We start from the raw sequence: 23,199 nt of genomic DNA, 5'->3' as shown, positions 1-23,199 counted from the left end.
TATCAGAGGAAGACAGCTGGAAAGGTTTTGTTTGTGTTTGGTATGTCAAAAGAAGTACCCACATTTAACCATTAAACAGAGCAAGAAATAGAATTATATCTGTATTCTAGAAACCTCTACTATGGCAGGGAGCGGGGGCTCCTTCTAGTTATAATGAACACAAAGGTAAGTAATTTTCTTACTTCCATAGATTTAGTCACCTGGTTTAAAAGTTTATATAATAGAATCATGTAGAATGCATCTTTTTGTGTCAAAAGTCTATCTCTCAAAATGTTTCGATTGTGAGATCTATCCATGTCAATACGTGTTACAGTATTATTTCGTCTTCATTTCTGTGTTGTCTTCCATTGTATACATATACTATAATTTATTTATCCACCTATTATTAATGAACATTAGGTTGTTTCTAAATTGGGGAATTTTGAATAATACTGCTGTGATCATTCTTATGCATGTCACCTGTTGCACATATATACCTGTAATTGGGTCAATATATGCATGTATGTAGAATGGAATTACTAAGTCATATGGTATCTGATGTTCAGCATTAGTAAATGCTGCCATTTTCCAAATGTATTCTATCAGTATATGCTCTGTTCAGCAGCGTATGAGTGTTCCAACTGTGCCGCATCTTTGGCAATTCTTAATAGCGTCAATGTTTTGTTTTGTTTTAATATTCTTGATGGATGTGAAATGTCATCTTATTACAGTTTTAATTTTGTATTTCATAATCACACATTTACTGATTTTTTGAATATAATGTTTAGACAATGACCTATTTTATTAAGTTATTTGTTTTTTCTAATTGACTTGTAAGCAATCTTTAATCCAGATAAGACTCCTTTGTTAATCAAATATATTAAAGATAACTTCTCTCATTTTACAATGATATTTCACTTACTTAATAATGCTTTATAATTTAAAACATATCACTATTAATTGCTATTAATATCATTATGAATGCTTTATAATTAAAAATATTAAAAATTAGCCTAAGTATCACTTTTTAAATTTTATAATTGATGCTTTTTTTGTCTAAATATCATTGTCTATACTCATGGTCTTGAAGATATAATTCACACACCATAAAATTTTCCCTTTTTAAGTGTACAGTTCTGTAGTTTTTAGTGTATTTATAATTAGTGCAAACATCACCACAAATCTTATCGCCTTAAAATAAACTATCTCTTAGGAATCACTCTCCTGTTTCCCCTTTCCTTAGCACTCAGCCACAACTAATCTACGTTCTGTCTCTATGAATATGTCTATTCTGGAAATTGCATATAAGTGGCATCATACCTAATGTAGCCTTTTATGTCTGGATTCTTCCACCTAGCATAATGTTTTCAAGGTTTAATCATTTTGTAACATGTATTAATGCTTCTTTCCTTTTTGTGGCTAAATAGCAATAATTTACAATAATCCATTGTACGGATAAACCTTAAATATCTATTTATCAGTTGATAGGAATGTGTGTTGTTTCCACTTTTTAACTATTATTAATAATTCATCTATGAACATTTGTGTACAAGTTGTTGTGTAAACGTAATTTTAAAATTTTCTTTGGTACTTATCTGGAAAGGAACTGCTGAGTCATGTGGTAAGTCTATGTTTAAATTTTTGTCAAACTTACGCCAAATTATGTTTAAACATTTTGTCAAATGTTTTTCAAAGTGGCTGGACTATATTACATTCTCATCAGCAATGTATGAGTGCTATAATTTAGTAGGGTATTCACAAATAATTGTTATGGTCCCTCATTTTGATTAGAGAAATACTAGTTGATATAAAATAGTATCTCACTGTGGCTTTGATTTACATTTCACTAATGACTATTGATGTTGATCACCTTTTACTGTGCTTACTGTCCATTTTCATAGGTTCTGTAGAGAAATATATTTAAACAGCCCATTCTTAAAGTTGGGTTTTCTCTTTATTGTTGAGTTGTAGGAGTTCTTCAACTCTTATGTGGACACTAGTCCTTTATGATTTTCAAATATTTTCTTGATTCTGTGGGTTGTCCTTTACAAATTACTGATGGTGCTTTGGAGCCCAAAGATTTTAAATTTTTGTAAAGTCCAATTTGTCTATTATTTTTATTTTGTTGCTTTGCTTTTGGAGAAATATGTAAGAGACATTGGCTAATTCAGAATTACGAGGATTCACACCTACGGTTTCTTCCATGACTTTTATAGTTTTAGCTGTTGCATTTAAGTCTATGATCCATTTTTGTATTTTTGTGTATGAATGAGGAAAGAGTTCAGCTCATTCTTTTGCTTATGTATATACAGTTGTTTGGTCATCATCATTTGTTGAAAAGAGTATCCTTTCTCCATTGATATGTCTTTAAAACTTTGTTTTTAATTAATTAACTATAATTTAAGTGTCTATTTCTTCACTCATTTCTATTTTATTGACATATGTAGCTGTACCTATGCCAGTGCCATACTGTCTTGATTACTTGTAGCTTTGTAGTAAGTTTTGAAATCAGGAAGCTTGTGTCCTCCAATATCCTCCAAATTTATTATTTTTCCCCTAGGATTTTTTTGGCTGATCTGCATCCCTTAAAATTCCATGAAGTTAAAATAAGCTTGTCAATTTCTGCAGAAAAGGCAGCTGGGCTTTTGATTAGGATTGTCTTCAATCTGTAGAACAATTTGGAGAGTGTAGACATCATAACAGTATTAGTCTTCCAGTTGAGTTTTTTTCATTTATTTATGTCTTGTTTAACTTCTTTTAACAATGCTTTGTAGTTTTCAGTGAACAAATCTTGCATTTTTTGTTACGTTTATTCCTAAATATCTATTCTTTTTGATGCTATTGGAAAAGAAATTGTTAATTTTGGAACTTTCATTGCTAAATTGTTGAAATGCAATTGATGTTTTTAAATAGATCTTGTGGCCTACCAACTTGATGAACTTGTTGATCAGATCTAATACATTTTTGTTTATTCCTTAAGTTTTTCTAAATAAAAGGTCATGTAATATGTGTGCAGAGATAGTTTAATTTCTTTCTTTTCAATCTGGATGCTTTTTAAAAATATTTTTATTGCCTGAATACATTGTCTATAACCTCCATCTTAATGTTCAATAAAATGGTATGGTGGACATCCTTGGCTTGTTTTTGCTCTTATGATTAAATCTTTCTTCTTTTTCCATTCAGTTTGAGGTTAGCTGTGGGTTTTTCAAATATACGTCTTTTATCTGCTTGAGGAATTTCTCTTCTATTTCTAGCTTGTTGAGTGTTTTCATTATAAAAGGGTGTTGATTTTCTCAAAATTTTCTTTACTATTGACATAATCATAAGGTTTTGTTATTTTTTCTATCACTGTAAGGTATTACATTGATTAATTTTGATATATTAAACCAACTTTGTCAGCTTGAGCTAAATCTACATAGATCATATTGCTGGATAAAATCTGTTCGTATTTTGTTGGGAAATTTTGTGTCTATATTCAAAAGGGATATTGTTTTGTATTTTTCACTTCTTGTGATTCTAAACCTGGTTTTAATTTCAGTTTAATCCTGGAATGAGTTTGGAAATATTTCTCCCTCTTCTACTTTTTGGGAGAATTTGTGAAGTATTGGTGTTAAATATTTAAACGTTTCTTACAATTCAAAAATGAAGTCTTCAGGGCTGGACTTCTATTTCAGGGGAGTTTTTTGATCAATAATTCAGTTATTTTACTTGTTACAGGTTTATTCCAATTTCCATTTCTCCTTGAACCATTTTTAGTAGTGTGTGTCTTTCTAGGCATTTGTCCATTTCATCTAGATTATCTAATTTATTGGCGTACGTTTGTTCATAACATTTCCTTATAATTATTTTTTTAATTTCTGTAAGATTAGAATTAATATTCCATTTTTATTTATTTTAGTAATTTGGTTTTCTTATACAGTTTAGCTAAAGATTTTTTTTTTAATTTTGTGGAAATTGGTAAAGCAACAAACTTAGGTTTCAGTGATTTTCTCTATTTTTCTATTCTTTATTTATCTACTCTAATTTTGTCTTCTTCCTGCTTGCTTTGATCTTAGTTTACTCTTCTGCTGTAGTTTATTTATTAATTTGAGATATTTATTTGTTTTTAATATATGCATTAAATTTATGAATTTCCCTTTAAGCACTGCTTTAGCTAGACTACAAAAGTTTGGACATGCTGTGTCTTTATATTAATTCATCTCAAACTATTTTTAAAATTTCTCTTATGATTTCTTGTTTTGATCCCAGGGTTACTTTAGGAGTGTGTTGTTTAATCTGTATGTATTTCCTCCTGTTATTTATTCCTTTTGAAGTCCCCAAATTTCCTTCTGTTATTGTGGAATTTCCTTCCTTTGAGATTGAAGAAAAAATTTTGATGATGAGTCCTTTTAAAATTTTTGAGACTCATTTTATGGCCTGACATATGGTCCATCCTGAAGATTTGCTCGCTTTTTCATTCATTTTTCTTATTGTTACTCAAAATGGGTAATAGCAATTGCTCTACCTCCAAGTATGCTGATTCTTTCTCTCTGTGGCTTGAGCCCCTTTAGTGAATTTTCATTTCAGTTACTGTACTATTCAACTCCAAAATTTTATTCCTTCTATCTCTTTATTGATAGTCTCTGTTTGGTGATAATCACTATTTTGTTCTCATACTTTGTGTAGTTATCTGGACATCATTTGTTTGTTTTAGTTCTTTGAAGATATTTTAAATAACTGATCTAAAATTTTTGTCTCTTAATCCAGTGTTTGTGTTTCCTCATGGGCTGTTTCTTTCAACTGCTTATGTTCTCATGTATTGGCCATATTTTCTACTTTTTATATATCTTCTAATTTTTTGTTAATAATGTATGTTTTAAATCAAATAATGTGGCAACTGTGTAAATCAGATTCTTTTCCCTCAATGTAGTTTGTTGTTGTTACTATTTAGTATAGTTTTTCTTTGTTTGCTTAGTAACTTTTTCAAACTAATTCTGTAAAGTCTGTTTTCACTGTCACATGTGCTTACCGTCTGCTTGGCTAGTTTAGTGGCCAGCTAATGATTGGATAGAGATTTCCTTAAGTGCCTTGGACTAAGAAGTCTTTCAGCCTTTGCTGAGGTGTTCTGTATGGATTCTGGTGTATGTCTTCAATATTCAAGCAAGCAGTTTACAACACTCTATTATTCTTCACTTTCTGTTTGTGCAGAACCTCAAGTTAAGCCACACTTGAGAGATGGGGGCTTGATCAGGTCTTTCCTGGGCATGCACAAACCCTGAGTATGCATACCATTCTGTGCATGTGTGTGGTCTTCTAAATTCTCAGGGGCATATCAGAGCTCTTCAAGGTTCCCTGTGAACACACATTCACCAGCTTTTCCTTTTAAGTTTTTTGGTTAACCTCTTGTTTGCCACAAATGTTATCACAGCCTTAGGCAGCTGAAATGTTAACCAGTTTCTGCTAATTCTCACAACTACTCTGGGAAAGGGCTGTGCTGAATGAATTCTGAGTGAATTCTGAATAAATTCATTCTGAGTGAATTCAATTTAAGAATGTCTTGGCCATTATCTCTTCAGTATTTATTCTGTCCTTTTTCTCTCTCCTTTTTCTGTGATGTAAATCTTGCAAACGTTAGATAGTTTGATATTGCCCCAAAGCTCTTGGATGCTCTGTTATGCATTTAAAATGATTTTCTCCTTGCGTTTCAGTTTGAATAAGTTTTATTTATTTATTTTCAGACTCAATCCTTCTGGGAAAAAAGTTCTGTTTTTTTGTATTGGGTATAATTGGAAAATAGGTGAAGTTACAACGACTACAATAAGACACACTTGTTTTATGGTGGTAGCAAGAGAACAATAATAATCTTATCAATCACCTGAAGGTAAGACTTCAGACACTGGGAGGGAGTTACACTAAGTGTGTCTTTTAGAATCATCCCTAGAACCTTCTTCATAAAGGACACCCCTTCCCATGTGACTCTCCTGAACTATTGCAAGTACTTTTAATGTTAAAGTGCAATGTGCAAAATTTTAAATAAATAATATTTATTAATATGCTTAGTAAAAAAAATTACTACTAGATCTACCAGTCTCTGACAGACAACACCATCCATGATTTTACTGCCATTCTCTTAATTTTTACTCATACATATATTGGAACAGAGGAGAGGCCCCCAGCAACCCCATCTCCAATACAAAACACCTGTCAAGGTCTTTGGACGTCTTGCCCACCTGCATTCCAGAACCATCTCCCAGTCATTCTGTGGGGCAGACAGATGCCATTCTGTTGGTACCCTAGACAATCCCTGTGAAAGAAGAATTAGATCAATTATTCAAACTGAACTTGGAAATCCAAAATTTATTAGTTTTTAGGGAGACTACATTGCAGGCATTCTCAATCTCTGCCCTTTCTAATGGATATTGGTTCCACTTACAGGACCCCAAATTTTTGAAAATGAATTTCTTTTTTGGAACTTTGTATGTCTGTGGCTTTGTGCTTCTTCTCTGGTAACAGTGAACTTATCCTGCTCCCCAAATCACAGTACCTTAAAACTTAGGGGAAGATGTAAGAGACCTTCAGGTATTTTATGAAACACTAATAGTAGATCATGCAGCTCACATATAACTGTGGATATCGTTTCAAAATGAGGCAGCTCTTGGTTGCTTGGGGATCTTCCCAGAGGACTAACTGATTCATTATTTATATGCTCCTTGGAGGCAGTTATCTCTACCATGTGTCAACAAATTAGAAATCATGGTACAACATTTATTCCTGACTTTAACTGAATTGATCAGTTACATTGCAATGGTCCTGGAAGGCATTCAGCCTGGACTCACTGGTCATAGTAGTTATGGATGATTGCTTGAAACTTGTTCCTTACAGGCAAAGGCAGAAACTGTGCAATCACTAACGCATCTGCTGTGCCTGGACTAATACCTCTAGCCAAGTGGAAATATCAGTGCTGAAACTTACAGAGTAAGACACCAGGCTTTCTGAGTTAAAGCCTGACTTGTTTGTTCAGCAGTGTCTGGTACCTTGGATGGCATATTTTAGTCAAAAGCTTAGGTTGTCTTCATCAGGCTGCTTGGAATTTTATTGAGAAGAGCCTTAATTAAATATTGTATGGAACAATTGAATGGATTTTATTACTAGCCTCTCTAGATCAGATGAATCAGAGTGGCCGATAAAGTGGCATCATATTTACTGGAAAATTCATCAGAATTCAAGTCAATGTAGAAATGAGGGGCAAATATTTTGGGGAGTCAATAATCCATAAATCTCTCATGTTTCTGCATGCTTTGTGAGTGAGGCACTGATGGACCTTTTCAATGACATTTGCAGAGGATTACCTTGGAAGACACAGTTATCACCCTCAAGATCAAAGTGCACACATTCTTAGTGTCCAGTACAATAAAGAAAATGACTCCCTACAGAGCGATAAGTGTAATTATTGACCACTATTTAAAAAATAGGTTTCCTAAACTTAGGTTTAATTTCCTGAAACACAACCCACTTCATGTGGCACACTTTAACCAATGTGACAGTGGGAAATTCTACAGGACAAATTAGCCCATTTATTCAAATAATAAATAGCCTGAAAAAACAATGAATAAAGATAGATGATGCCCTAGAGTAAAAAAAAAAGTCAACCAACCGCAATATGTAGATCTTGTTTGATCTCATTTCACAGGAATCAACAATAAAAACACATTTTTGAAACAATTGGTGACACTAGCTATCAGCTCTGTATTGGATAAGATCAAAGAATTATTATTAATTGTGTTTATTGTGGTTACTAAATTAAGGTTGTGTATAAAAAGAAATTTTTATCTGTTAGAAATACATACTAAGTATTAACACATGAAAGGATATTTTTGGGAATTTTGTTTCAAGTTAAAGAAAATTTAATTAAATTCTTTGCAAAAGAATTGAGGTTTAGCAAAGAAAACAAGGTACATGCAGTTAAATAAATACTGTGAATATAATCAAGTAAAAAAAATTTGAGTAGTCAAATCCCTAAATTATTCAGCTATAATGGCACATAATTACTTTCAGAATGGCCTACAGTCCGTGGTCTAATCGTCCAATACCTGACCAGTGGTTCTCAATGTGAAGCAATTTTATTCCTCAGACGATATTTGGCAATGTCTGGAGACATTTTTTGTTGTCACAACTGGGGAGGTGCTACTGGCATCTTGTGGGTAGAAGCCAGGGATGCTGATAAATATCCTAAAATGCATAGGACATCCCCTCAAACAAAGAATTATGCAGTTCAAAATGTTAATAGTGCCAAATTTGAGAAATCCTGTACTAGATAATTAAAATAAGGTGGAATTATCCACTGTTATCATGTTTAAATTAGCACCAAGACTGAGAGTAGGAAAAATCTGGATGTGCCAGTATATGGTCAGGCCACTCATGATGGCTGTTCTCTTGCTGTTTGTATGTCCCCTGCTCGACCAGTCCTGCTTCACCTACACCCTACTCATGCAAACATGCTTGACCCAGCCCCTTAGGCCAGATGGCTCCACCTGCTAGTTTATTAAAAGGAAACATTTGCCCTCATTATGATCGTTAAACTGACGGGCTGTGAGGGATGTACCTCAGCTGCTGGTTTCCCTGGTAGTTGATGAGCCAGCCTGATGTCAATTCCCCTTATAAATGGTAGCTTCCTTCTCCCCTGAGTAGCAAAGATGGCTGCCATGTCCTTTCTGCCGTCTGCTGAACATATGTGTAAGATCTCCTGTCTATTAAACCAGTGATGTCTCTGGTGCTGTCTTGAGGCTCTTCCTTCAGTCTTGAGGCTGGGCAACTACAAGGCTTGCAGGCCTGCGAGGTGCAGCCCAGAAGCCAGTTTTAGAAGTCAAGTTCTGGACACTTGCAAATAGCCCAAGCACACCACTGTCATCCTCAGCTGATTCAGGGAAGGATGCGATTCTGCAAGCTGCAATGTAGACAAGGAGGGTTTAAAGTTGATGTGCACTTATCTTCAGTGAATGTGAGCATCTCTCAGTATGTAAGAAGAAACTGCCAGCTTTCCTGGATCCATGGTGATCTTTTATCTTCTGACAACTTCTCTCCAAGGAACAACAAACCAGTACTCTGGTTGCTTCCTTCCTTTGTTGTACTGCTGGATCACAGCTGCAGTGTGAGTAGCAAAACCTTTTCTCGTTGGTTTTCCCGCTTTATAGAAATATGGGTGGAATCTTAATACTCTTCTCTTCTTTGGAAGGACATATATTTCCAATGGGTACCTGAATTATCTTTAACAGTCATAACTGAATTTCAGATTTATTATCAATGTGCACCTTAGCAGCTGATATCTGAAGTAGATACCAAAGAGGAATCTAGTAACTTTTTACTCAGATTTTCTTCTGTTAAAGAACCTAGTTGCAGTGAAAGAGACTTTCTCCTTCAGGTTTTATCCGGCTCTTAATTGCCCTCAGTTGAGGGATCACATGCCTGGAGAAAATAACTACTAAGGGTGATGTATTTTCCCACTGTTTCAATAATTTTTCCATCATTTAATTCTGTCTTCTGCAAGTTTTCACGTATCTGTGACCCTTCTTTGTTCTTATTAAGGTAATATTCAATAAGTTTAACTTTATATCTCCATGTATGTTCAATGTGTTCTCCACCTGGCTTTCTGGGGAACCGAATTGCTTGTCCACTTCCAGCATTATATCATGATTCTCATGAGCTTCTAAATCTAGAGCCCCCTCAGTTCAGCATCACACCCTGTTGCTAAAAAATTCAGAGTTGAGTGTATTTGAATTCCTGTAGCAGAACCAATTTTTTTGACTTAGCTACCTTAGCTCCTCGCAGTCAAGAGAAAGGTACTGCTTTGAGGTGTCTTTTTTGGTCTTTCCACTATCAGTTTGAGAAGAAAGTTCTTCTAAGTAAGCAAAGTCATCATCTTCCCCTAAAAAAGGAATTTTCTTTGCCTATAGATTCAAATGCAGCATGAGTGTCAGAGGTTCTTGCTGACCTTACTCAGTTCCATCTAACACTAAAATGTGGATACGTTGGGGAGGATACAGTTAAAACAAAATTGGGCAGATATTTCTAGTTGTTGAAACTGGGTGATGAGTATATGAGAATTCATTATGCTATTATCTCTCCCAACAAAACAAATATGGAACTTAGGGTATAGCTTATATGATGAATCCCAGGTCCACTGGGATCCATAGTTGTGTGACCTTAATATTGTTTCTTCAAATTTTCCTCAGCTGAAAGTAGAAATAATATTTATTTGTACCTATTTTATAGAGTTTTAATGAGTTTTAAATGTGTTAATATTTTTAGGCACTTAGAACAATGCCTTGCTATGTATATTACTTAAATAATAAAAGATAAATATTGCTGGATTATAGTAATTATAAAGAATTTTGCCTCACAATTATGTTTAAAGGATTAATTAATAATGCATACTATAGAATAAATACATACCTAATATTAAGCACATGAATGATAATGCTTTGTAGAGAATCAATTAACAAGATTTATAACCATTCATGTACTTGTATTTTTACCCTAGAATGATAATGGGAGCCTTTTAGAGAGTTTGATTCTAATTCAAAATCTCCCAGTATTTTCATGATTGCCACTGTATGCACTAAATCTAGGAAGTAGTTTAAAAATTCCCTTTTACTTATATTCAAGTTGAAAAATCATTTCACTTCTCCTCCAGGTCTGAATAAATATAGATCATTTTTATGAGAAAAAAATCCCCAGAAAGCAAAGAAGATATTTTCTTTACTGAAATATACATTCAGAATTGTAGCCCAATGCTTGGCAAATAGATAACATTCCTTCCATTAACCAAACAAATCAATCAATATTTAAATGAATTACTTAACAGAATTCAAATGTTTCCTGATTCAAGGTAGCACTAGTAAAATTGTCTGCTTCATAAAATTCACCTGTTAACTCATAATACAGACTAGTATTCACAGCAAGAAAATCACATTATCTATTTCCTCTTCCCCCAATAAGTTAAAAGTGGTACTTATATCTACTTCTGCCAGAGAACTGCATTTCCTACTCACTGCTGAATGCCCTTGCCTCAAATATAATTCACAGAAGGATGATAATTTACCTTTCTCAATAAGAAATAAATGTTCAGTGGTTTAGAGGAGAGAAAAGTCTCACCTACTTGTTCATTTCAAATGTCTTCCCACAAATTAACCCCAGTTATATGGGCTTTCTCTGAACATGAGAATGTAAATTCCTGGAACAGATATTCCATTTCCCAAACTAAACAGATGTAGTAGTTTTACAACTCAAGTGGCTGTGGTACTTCATTTCACATTTTCTCAATTAGGATAATAAACCCTGGAACAAGTGAATGGTTGTTAAGAGCTACTAGAGAAATTTACATAAAAAAGAAAATATAAAGTAATATCTTTTTTAAATTAATTAATTAATTAATTAATTTACTTTTGGCTGCGTTGGTCTTCTTTGCTGCGTGCGGGCTTTCTCTAGTTGTGGCAAGTAGGGGCTACTCTTCGCTGCAGTGCGTGGGCTTCTCATTGTGGTAGCTTCTCGTTGTGGAGCACGGGCTCTAGGCAAGTGGACTTCAGTAGTTGTGGTACGTGGGCTCAGTAGTTGTGGCTCACGGGCTCTAGAGCTCAGGCTCAGTAGTTGTGGCGCACAGGCTTAGTTGTTCGGCGGCATGTGGGATCTTCCCAGACCAGGGCTTGAAACCGTATCCCCTGCATTGGCAGGCAGATTCTTAACCACTGTGCCACCAGGGAAGTCCCAAATTAATCTTTTTAGAAAGAGCAAGTCTACTTAAGTTATGTAACAAGCACAATGAAACAGTTCTGGGGAAGATTTTGTATGACAAATTTTACATGATTATAATATCAATTCAATTAATAATCTCAAAAATAAATTTATACTACAGAATTAGATAAAAACTTTTTTTAAAATTTGAGTATAGTAGACATACAATAATATGTTAGTTTCAGGTGTGCAACATAGTGATTTGACATTTAAATACATCATAAAATGATCACCACAATAAGTCTAGTAACCATGTGTTACAATACAAAGTTATTACAGTATTACTGATTATATATCTTATGCTGTATATTGCATTCTCATGAAATTTTTATTTTATAACTGGGAGTTTGTACCTCTTAATCCTTTACCTATTTTACGCATCCCTCATCCCCTCCCCTCTGGCAACTACAAGTTTGAGACTGTTTCTGTTTTGTTTGTGTTTTAGATACACATGTAAGTGAAATCATATGGTATTTGTCTTTCTCTGACTTATTTTACTAAGCATAATACCCTCTAGGTCCATTCATGTTGTCACAAATGGCACGTTTTCATTTTTCTGTGGCTGAGTAATATTCCATTGTATATACATACCACATCTTCTTTATCTATTCATCTATCCATTCATCAATTTGATACCAAATTTTAAAAGTCAACATTTGATCTTATTGTCAATTAATGAATCAGTCCTTTGTTGTAAGCATCTGTACCTGTATAAACTCAGAATGAGTCAGAAGTTTCATTCTGAATTTTAATCATTTGAAATAAAATTAGGAATATAAATATAAATATTAATTACTTCTACATTTATATCTACTTTAAATTACTTAAGATCCAATTTATATTATAAAATTATTTTATAGACAATTTGCTAATGAGAATGTGAGCTCTCTGACAGCAAGTTCTGTGAGGATATAATGCTGTATATTGTTTAAGAAATATGTATTTTAGAAATAATATGGCCTGGATTCTAATTCTGACTTCATCATTTACATGACTTTAGGAAATGACTTAATCTTTCTGAGTCTTAGCTTTCTAATTTTATAAGTGAGGATAATATCCATAAAATATAAATACACATAGAATTTAGAAAATGATTGAAAGGCACCTAATTATGAAGCACATATAATCCTGCTAAAACCTGCCAAAATAACACAAAACAAACAAAAATTACAAGCTAAAACATAATAAACTGTGAGTGAAGTAGTCATTGCTCTAGTTATATTTATATCTAGTTATGTTTATATCTTAAAAGAACAAATTCCTGGTAAAAAGAACAGGGATTATACATTTCTGTAATGCACAATGGGTTGATATGTTAACTGCCATAACTTTTCTAGAAAGAGGATATGATACATGAGGTTTATAATTCGCACTTATGAAAAAAGATGTTAATTTCTAAATAAAATACTTTGAGAACACATTAAACATATACTAAAATGCGTTTTTTGAAGTTCAAATAAAGGAAAAAGCAAGAAAAGAGAACTAGATAAAATAATAGACAAGTACACAACAAATTAAGAAGTGGTATATTCAATCCAACAATATTAATTAGATTAAATGTTAATGGACAAACTACTTCAACTAAAAGGCAAAGAATGTCAGAAGGGAATAAAACTGTAAACAGGTAAAACCCCTGCCCCAACTAGTTTTCTATACAGATATGCATATGGTTAGTTAACAACACTTGGTGAAGAGTCTTATTTCATACTGAATTACCTGTCTACATTTGTCCAACCTTGTTTTTTTTCCTCAGGGTTGTTTTGGCTATATTAGATAATTTGACTCTGCATAAAAATTTTAAAGTCAACCTGTTGACTTATAAAACCTAGGATGTTGATATGCAATCACAGATCAAGTTGGGCAGAGTTGCAGTTTAACAATATCAAATCCTTCAATCCATTAACACCAGATCTCCGTTTATCACATTTTCTTTAATTTCTCTTTGCAGTGCTTTGTAGTTCCCTGCTCTAAGCATATGTGACTAAATGTATTCTTTAGTATTTTAATTTTGATGCTACTTGGTTGGTTTTTTTTTTTTTTTTGAGTATTCTGAATTACAAATGGCATTTGTAATTGATCTTGTGTCCTGTGACCTTGCTAAAATTACTTGATAAAGTAACTGTTCTAATAGAGTTTTCTATATCTGTTAGGGTTTGTACCTATAATATTAATACAATAAAATACCTATAATAAAGACAGGTTTATTTCCATTCTAATCTTTGTTATTTATTTGTGTTTCTTCCCTTATTTTACTAGCCATTATTCCTGTTGAATATTGTAGTAAATTATGTAATAAAATAAAGATGTATTATATTATAAATAAATTTTAGTATAAATATACAATGAATATTATCTATAATATATATTTAAATTACATTTTAAATAAAAATACAAAGAACATAAAAATGATCGACACACTTAAACAGACACTTCTAAAAGGAAAATATGCACATGGCCAAGAAGCATATGGAAAAGTACTCAACAATAATACTCATCAGAAAAAATGCAAATTTTGCCATAATGAAGTACTACTCTATGTTACTAGAATGACTATTATTAAAAATACTAAAACCTCAAATGTACACCAAACTCTCTTACATTGCTGGCAAAAGTATAAAATTAACCACTTTGTAAAAATTATTTGATAGTTTTTGTAAACATACATCTATGAGATAGGAGTTCCACTCATGTTTATCCAAGTGAATTAAAAATATATTCACAAATGACTTCTAAAATCATATGCATAGAAGTTTTCTTCATAGTGGACAAAAAAAGGAAATATTCCATATTAAAAGGGTTGAATAGATAAATATATTGTAAAATAACCATACAATGGAATACTTTCAGCAATTAAAAGAAGTGAACAACCATTATATTCAGGGAAAATTTGACTCTCACAAAAATCATGCTGTTCCTACATAGTTTTTACCCTCTGATTTGATTAGTGTGAATTTTCAGAATAGGCAAAATTTACGTAACCAAAATTGGAATAGTGTCTTCCTGCTGAGTAGTAGATGTACTGCAAAGTGGCAAGAGGGAACTTTCTGGTGAAGAATTTTTTACGTCTTAATATGGATATGAGTTATATGGGTACATTCATTTGTCTGAACTCATTAAACTATATACTTAAGATGTGTATCTTCCTGTATATTTATTATACTTAAATAGAAAAAGATTTTTAAAAACAGATAGGGAGAGAAACTGTGTATATATATGTAGATATATAAAATTATACCTAAGTAAATGAATAGAAATATATGTATAGACCTTGTTTTATTATATTACTTATAGTTTACTACAGTATTGTTCAATAATGTACTACTATTAAATTGAAGTTAAACTGTCTTATTTGACAAATCAACCAAAAATATTTTTTGTAAAAAAAAAAGTGACAAATCTCAAATTATGGACATTTTAGGGTAAATTAAGATTTTTGGTAAATTTGTTTGCTTAAAATCAATACTGAATTTATGCTAATAAAACTTATCTCTAGAGATATATACAGACGTTTTTATAGGTATATTGTATGTCTTGAATTTGAAAGAAAAGAAAAATGGTGTTGGTGGATGAAATAAAGAAAACAAGATAAGCAAAGTGATACTTTTTGAAGTGCTACACGTGGGTTCATTTGTAATACTTTCTCTTTGGGGTACATTTGAAATTTGCCTAATAAAAGCATGTTTCTATGTGTTTTTTTTTTAGTTTTGATATCATAAGAAAATTTTCCCCACTATAAGATTTCAAATGTCTCCCATGATTTATTCTAGTTAAATACTTTTTTAAAAAATGTTACTTTTCATCAATACCTATTCATTGTAGAGCAATTAGAAACTATAGATAGACCAGAGGAAGAGGATAAGCATGCATGATCAAACTACTTAGAGATAAGAACAATGTTAATGATTTTCACTTAAATAAATATGTCTTAATTGAAGAAATGACACAAAAACAATCTCTAAATGCATCTTACCATATTAAAGGCTGTGGTACATTCGACTATAAAGAACACTGACTAACTTTGCCTGGTTACATGTGTGTTCAAGTGTGTGTGTATTTTTTTCTGGCATGGGTGTGAATGCCCAAGAGTTTATGCAGAAGAATTAGGCAAAACTTGTTACAATTTTTATAACTCAGTTTCAGATACTATCCATTTACATTTTCATATAATTTTACCTTTTGATATAATAAAATAGTTTCATATTCAGCATTTATGAATTTTTTGACAAATGAATGTTAAAATTTATGAAATGCCATTTTGGTATATATTGAATTGATTGTAAGGCTTTCTGATGTTAAGCTATTTTAACTGAATTGAATAATCAAGAAAGTGAAAATATTAGCAAACAAAAAAGAAAGGAATAAGAGAAATTAATACTAAAATGTATAATATCAATTAAAAAGTATAATTGTTTTACAATAATTGTAATGGATATTTTTATAAAGTATTGACATAGGAAGCATTGGAAGGTAATTTTTTTAAAAGTTATAAAGCATAAATGTACTCTATTACAACAGAGAAAATGAACATGCTGGAAATAATTTAGACAAAATCAATAAATACAGTTCAGTTAACAACTCTATAGCACAGCATTTAAAAACAAATCAAATGCCTGGATATAAAGGTGGCTTTTGTTATAGTTTAGTCTGAGTGTGTGTGGAGTCACAATATGTATAGAGATTGTGGCCCATAAAATTGAGATTGTCTTTGAACAAACTTTTATTGGTAAATATTTCATTGGTGTAAAAAATGTAGTTATAAAGAAGGTGAAAAAGATAATAGAAAGTGTATTATCCCTTCAATAAATTAACCATATTACTTATACCATTAAATAAACACTATCTTTGTATAGGTTTTGCCCACTTGATCTGCTAAAGATGGGAAAGAACATCAAAATGTAATAATTGCTTTTTTACTTCTGTCTACTTATATTTGCATTTCCTAACAGTTTTACACGAAGTATTTTTATGACTTTGCAAAAATTTTCATTACAATTATATTTTGATCATGAATTTCACCCTTTCATTCAAGGGATAATTTAATGTTCATTATCTTGAGTTCTATTTTATGCAGTATTACTATGGATTTGGAGGGCTCTTTTTATTTACATTAGTTAGACATGCCTTTGATCAACCTTTTGTTTTTAATATTTTTTGTATATTTTTCTTGAGGTATACCCTATATCTACAGCATAGGCTATATTGCATGTTTGAAAACTTAGGAAATACATTTTTAGCAAGAAATTTTAATGCATTTAATTTGTTTTTATGAGCTATATTTGTTTATAATGTCATCTTGTTAAAATTTTTATATTTCTTACCCTCTTAGATTTCTTGCTTTTATTTTTGGTTGTATTATTATATATTTAGTGTGCTTTTTCTAGTTGTCAAAGTAAAGATTTAACAGTATCTTTAAAGACTGAAGCCCTCCATTTAAAGCAAAGCTTAAATAAGCTCTTTCTTAGCTCTCCCCCAATTTCCTTCAGTTTTCAGTAATTGTTGATATTATCTGGCCTTTAAAAGCTAGACTTCACATTTATACATACTTTCTCCTTTCAAAAAAACTTATATTGCATTTGCTAATAATATGGTCAAAAATTATTCTACTTTTTTTTAAATTTAATAGTGTTTATCTGTTAATCCCATAGTCCCAGTTATCCCTCCCTCTCCCTTCCCCTTTGGTAACCATAAGTTTGTTTTCTATGTCTGAGTCTGTTTCTGTTTTATAAATAAGTTCACTTGCATTATTTTTTAGATTCCACATGTAAGTGATATTATATGAAATTTGTCTTTCTCTGTCTGACTTCACTTAGTATGATAAACTCTAGCTCCATCCATGTTGCTGCAAATGGCATTATTTCATTCTTTTTATGGTTGAGTAATATACATAATACTGCATCTTTATCCATTCATCTATTTGATGGTCACTTAGGTTGCTTCCATATTTTGGCGATTATAAATAGTGCCGCCTCGAACTTTGTTGTGCATGTATCTTTTCAAATTAGAGCTTTTATCTTTTCTGGGTATATGCTCAGGAATGGGATCGCTGGATCATAGGGTAACTCTATTTTTAGTTTTTTAAGGAACGTCCATACTGTTCTCCATAGTGGTTTCACCAATTTACATTCCCACCAGTAGTGTAGGAAGGTTCCCTTTTCTCCACACCCTCTCCAGCATTTATTTGTAGATTTTTTGATGATGGCCATTCTGACCTGTGTGTGGTAATACCTCATTGTAGTTTTGGTTTGCATTTCTCTAATAATTAGTGATGTGGTGCATCTTTTTACATACCTGTTGGTCATCTGTATGTCTTCTTTGGAGAAATGTCTATTTAGGTGTTCTGCCTATTTTTTGATTGGGTTGTTTGGTTTTTTTGTTGTTATTGAGTTGTATGAGCTGTTTGTATATTTTGGAGATTAAGCCCTTATTGGTCCCATCGTTTGCAAATATTTCCTCCCAATCCTTAGGTTGTCTTTTCATTTTATTTATGGTTTCCTTTGTTGTGCAAAACCTTATAAGTTTGATTAGGTCCCATTTGTTTATTTTTGCTTTTATTTATATTGCTTTGGGGGACTGACCTAAAAAATGTTGCTAAGATTTATATCAGAGAATGTTTTGCCTATGTTCTCTTCTAGGAGTTTTATGGTTGTCATGTCTTAAGTCTTTAAGCCATTTTGAGTTATTTTTGTGAATGGTGTGAGGGAATGTTCTAACTTCATTGAATTACATGTGGTTATCCAGCATTCCTAACACCACTTGCTAAAGAGACCACTTTTTGTGTATTTAATTTGTAATCCTTACAATGGGTCTCATCATAAAATGATACCCTTTTTTGGTTATTAATATTCAAGTTTTCTATGTTACTTGGAAACCACCCTCAAATAATTTTTAGAATAAATACATCAAATGTTTTTTGAAATCTTACTTATCTGATGTTCTTTCTGTGACATTTGTAATGAAAATAGCTGGGTATAAAAATAGTCTGTGATACACATTTGTTCATTGCAGTATATATGTTGTCATGCTAACAATTTTTATTTAAATTTGTAAAACATGTTTTGGTCATTTCTGAGTTTTGTTTCTTTACATATATATTTGCGTTCAGTACGATCTTTCTTTATCTTTATAATAGAATCATAATATGCATGGAAGTGTACATTTTTTTAGAATATCATTTGGAGTTTTTCTGGTTTATCATTCTACTTTTACTTTGTTACATTTCTTTTACTTGCCTTGGTTTATTCTTCAGGAATATCAATTAACAATTTACTGTATATCCATTTCCTGAATTACACATATAAACTTTCCTCAAAGTTTTTTTTTTCAACTCTCTTGAATTTATTTGCATTTTTGGATGTTTTCAAATCTGTTTCTACCTCATTGATTTGATTTTCTTTAATGTCAAATTGGCTTCTTAGTTAAGGGTTTAACTATTTGATTACACTATTGTGATTTAGTAGATGCACTCTTATGTTTTTTTTTTTTCTTATTCATATTTCATTCTACTGCCATCTCATCTCACCCTTTTTCACTTTTGGACTGTTTTTTACTGATGATATTTTCTTGTGTTCTTATTTCATGAAGAATGTGTCTTTTTTATGCTCAAGACAGTGACAAACTTTTTTTCTGAAATTTGAAAAGTAAGGACCCTAAATTATGTCTTTATTTCAGATGTAGCCACTTGTGGTATTCACTTTCCCTTCTGCTATATTTTTAGTGGAAATATTTTCAGATTTTTTTTACTTAATAAGGTGGTTTTGGCTTATAATTTATGGTTATGTACTTATGTCCTCTTGAAAGTATTATTTTTGACAATTAAAAGGAAATCCTGGGGCTTCCCTGGTGGCGCAGTGGTTAAGAGTCTGCCTGCCGATGCAGGGGACGTGGGTTTGTGCCCCGGTCCGGGAAGATCCCACATGCCGCGGAGTGGCTGGCCCCTTGAGCCATGGCTGCTGGGCCTGCGCGTCCGGAGCCTGTGCTCTGCAACGTGATAGGCCACAACAGTGAGAGGCCTGCATACCGCAAAAAAAAAAAAAAAAAAAAGAAATCCTTTTCTTATATGTGAAGCTACAGTTCAAGTTGATATGTTTACCATATCATGCTTTAGATATTTATTGGCTTTCTCCAGAAACTTCCTTGTACTCCTCTACTTGGTTCTCTTCATAATTTTAAATAATGTGTAAACTAAAGTTCTCCAGAATGCATAATTAATAGTATGCTTTTGTCTTCAACTCTTTCTCCAGTGGTGTATTTGATAAACTATTCCTCCAACAATAGAATCAATGGTTTCCCTCAATTCATTTTTAGAACTTCCTCCCTATTCCTTTCTTTATGCATAGATATATCCTGTTATTTCTCACTCTGAAAAGCCATTAAAAGATGATATCCAAGAAGTACTGATGGCTCACAGAGGCCCCAGAACAAAATCCTAAGAGGCGGGTTGAAAGTTGTCCAGTTTTCTGATTGTTACATGCTCTGATTCTCTAACACAGAAAACAGATGGTGTAGGGAACTGCATAATTCTTGTAACATTTTTTTAGGTATATTCTATATTATATTTTTAAATGGGTGTTTTAGGCAAAGAGTTGAAGCTTAAATATACTTGAAAAAAATCTGGCTCCATCTGTCTTTAATAAGTGTTGGTACATCCACAGTTCAGGCATTCAATTGTCTGAGTCTAGTTTGGAGAGTACACCAATGTGTTTATGGTTATCTTACTGAAAATTTTGTATAGACAATATTGTCAGCTTTTAGCCATATTATTTTGAATTAGATGTATTACTTATTTAATCAGAGAAAAATACATTTGCCCCAGTCTTCTTATAATCTGTTAGAGTAATCATAAATTAGTTGAAACTTTTAGAGGGCAATTTGATGATATCTATTATGTTCTAAATGTTACATATTTGCTGTCCAAATAATTTAACCTAAGAAAATTTATAGAGATATGTTCAAAAAAGTGTGCAGTAATTATATGTTCATTAGTCTTTGTAGCATTACTTGAAATTGAAATAAACCTGGAAAAAGTTGAAATGTTTATCAGCTGAGGGTTGTTTAAATATTAAGCATACCTTGAATGAGGTGCATCTAATTGTATTGGTTTATAAATTCCTCAAAATTCTATTTTAAAGCAAGTTTTTGGAGGATATGAATACTATTTTCCATTTATATACATAAAGGCTATAAGATTATGCACATATTAATATTTTATAGTCTTTATAAAATATGTGTGTTTCTGTGTTAATTTGTTTAACTCAGATGTATAACTGGAGGATTGTGAAGAAGCAAGGAGAATGTTATACTCTTGTGTATATATATTATTTTGTTTTATTTTTTAAGCAGATTTATTTTCATAAATTATAAAATAGTTAAGGAAAAAAGCAAAAGGAGATTTTTTAAGTAATCCTATTTCAAAATATAAAACAAATATGATGTGCATGATTAGAGATTTGTAATCTATAGCATACTATAAAAAAGTTATAATTATATTTTGTTTGTGAATCCCACAGGACAACACTTAAGCACAGGATTTTTTACATATCAGATAGTGTGCTTTTGTAATATACATATTTATGAGGTAAACATGATTCTTTTTTTATAATCATTTAACTCTTACTTATTTTGAAAAATTATTTACAGCCAGAGAAATTCTGCTTGAAGCATATCATTTTACTTGTGTTTCAGTTACCCTTTTACTCTTAAAAACAATAATGTATTAGCTTTTGAAACAACATATGGAAGAATGTCCTTTGCATAGTCTTAATAGGAAACAGCTATATTTCAGTTAATTATCAGACTATTCTAATTTTTATGCCTTTTCATGTACTGTTTTTAATAAAAAATAATGCTTTAGGGACATCCCTAGTAGCGCTGTGGTTAAGAATACACCTGCAAATGCAGGGGACATGGGTTCGATCCCTGTTCCAGGATGATCCCACATGCCATGGAGCAACTAAGCCTGTGAGCCACAACTACGGACCCTGCCCTCTAGAGCCCACAAGCCACAACTACTGAGCCCACATGCCATAACTACTAAAGCTCATGCGCCTAGAGCCCATGCTCAACAAGAGAAGCCACCACAATGAGAAGCCCGTGCACTGCAACGAAGAGTAGCCCCCGCTCGCAGCAACTAGCAAAAGCCCGTGTGCAGCAACGAAGACCCAGCACAGCCAAAAATAAATTAAAAAATAATGCTTTAAAATATCATAATGATGAGTAGATAGATTTACCGTTTTGAAAATAACAAATCTGACTTTATTTTCTATATTTTCATTTAACATTGCCATGTTGATTGAGAAGAATGGTGGCAGAATGCCCTGGCAGGTAGCAACCATCTGTGTTAGCATCAACATGTCCAAACCAGAAGGCATATATGTTAATAAAGGTAAGATACTGAATTAAGAATGACTTTTACAGTCTTCTAAACAATAAGGAACTATGGATATATTTATGTAGCACAAAATTGATGAATATGCAGAGTTCATAGACTGGTTGAAAGTAGGGTATCTCTTATTAACCAGTGGACAATTTAATCTTTAAGAATTAGTTGAGAACTTACAGTATACTATTAAAAATATCTAATCTACGTTGACAAAAGGCTCATGAGCTTTGATAGCTGGCTAGGAACACACCTTTTGAACAAACATCCTGGGCTTTCCATTAGCCTCTTCCTGCCTTTCATCCTCTGAACGTCATCCAAAGCCTGACTATTATTTCCTTTATATCCACCAACTGTCCCTCCATTGCTCCTGTGCGTTTCACTGACAGGACTCCTGAGGAGACGCATCACTGAGTGCCCGAGTGGTTTGATTGCAGGTTTTTTTCTCTGTAAAAAATCTCTCTAAAATTTAATGTTTGTTTTTTTTATGGAAAAGATAATGGAAACATAACTGGCACAGTGGTTTTTTATTAATTAATTAATTAATTTTTTCTGTGTTGGGTCTTCGTTTCTGTGCGAGGGCTTTCTCTAGTTGTGGCAAGCGGGGGCCACTCTTCATCGCAGTGCACGGGCCTCTCACTATCACAGCGTCTCTTGTTGCGGAGCACAGGCTCCAGACGCGCAGGCTCAGTAGTGTGGCTCACGGGCCTAGTTGCTCTGCAGCATGTGGGATCCTCCCAGACCAGGGCTCGAACCCATGTCCCCTGCATTAGCAGGCAGATTCTCAACCACTGAGCCACCAGGGAAGCCCGGCACAGTGGTTTTTATGGCAAATGTTATTACAAATATGGTGATGTGCAAAATTCATTAAGTGGTTCTCATTTAAACTTCAAATTCTAATAGGTGCTGGAGTTTCACAAAGCAAAGCAGAGACCCTATTGGAGTCCTGGGTTCTGTTCAAGGTCATGCATCTCATTTGCTGGGCAATCTTTGGCAAAGTCACTTATGTCACCTTAACCTAATCTAGTGGGTTTTCCCCCATCTGTGAAAAATTAGGTTAATAACACATGTTTATTTGT

At 32.6% G+C, this 23,199-nt stretch overlaps 1 pseudogene; it reads right to left on the bottom strand.

Annotated features, from left to right (window-relative positions):
- Positions 1–9,143: 9,143 nt before the first annotated feature.
- LOC132437165 (nuclear receptor coactivator 7 pseudogene) lies at positions 9,144–22,528 on the bottom strand (annotated as a pseudogene).
- Positions 22,529–23,199: the final 671 nt, after the last annotated feature.

Source organism: Delphinus delphis, chromosome 14 (assembly GCF_949987515.2).
Source record: "Delphinus delphis chromosome 14, mDelDel1.2, whole genome shotgun sequence".
NCBI classification, from domain to species: Eukaryota; Metazoa; Chordata; class Mammalia; order Artiodactyla; family Delphinidae; genus Delphinus; species Delphinus delphis.
The sequence above is the reverse complement of the archived record's forward strand: the minus strand, read 5'-3'. Positions and strand labels throughout refer to the sequence as shown.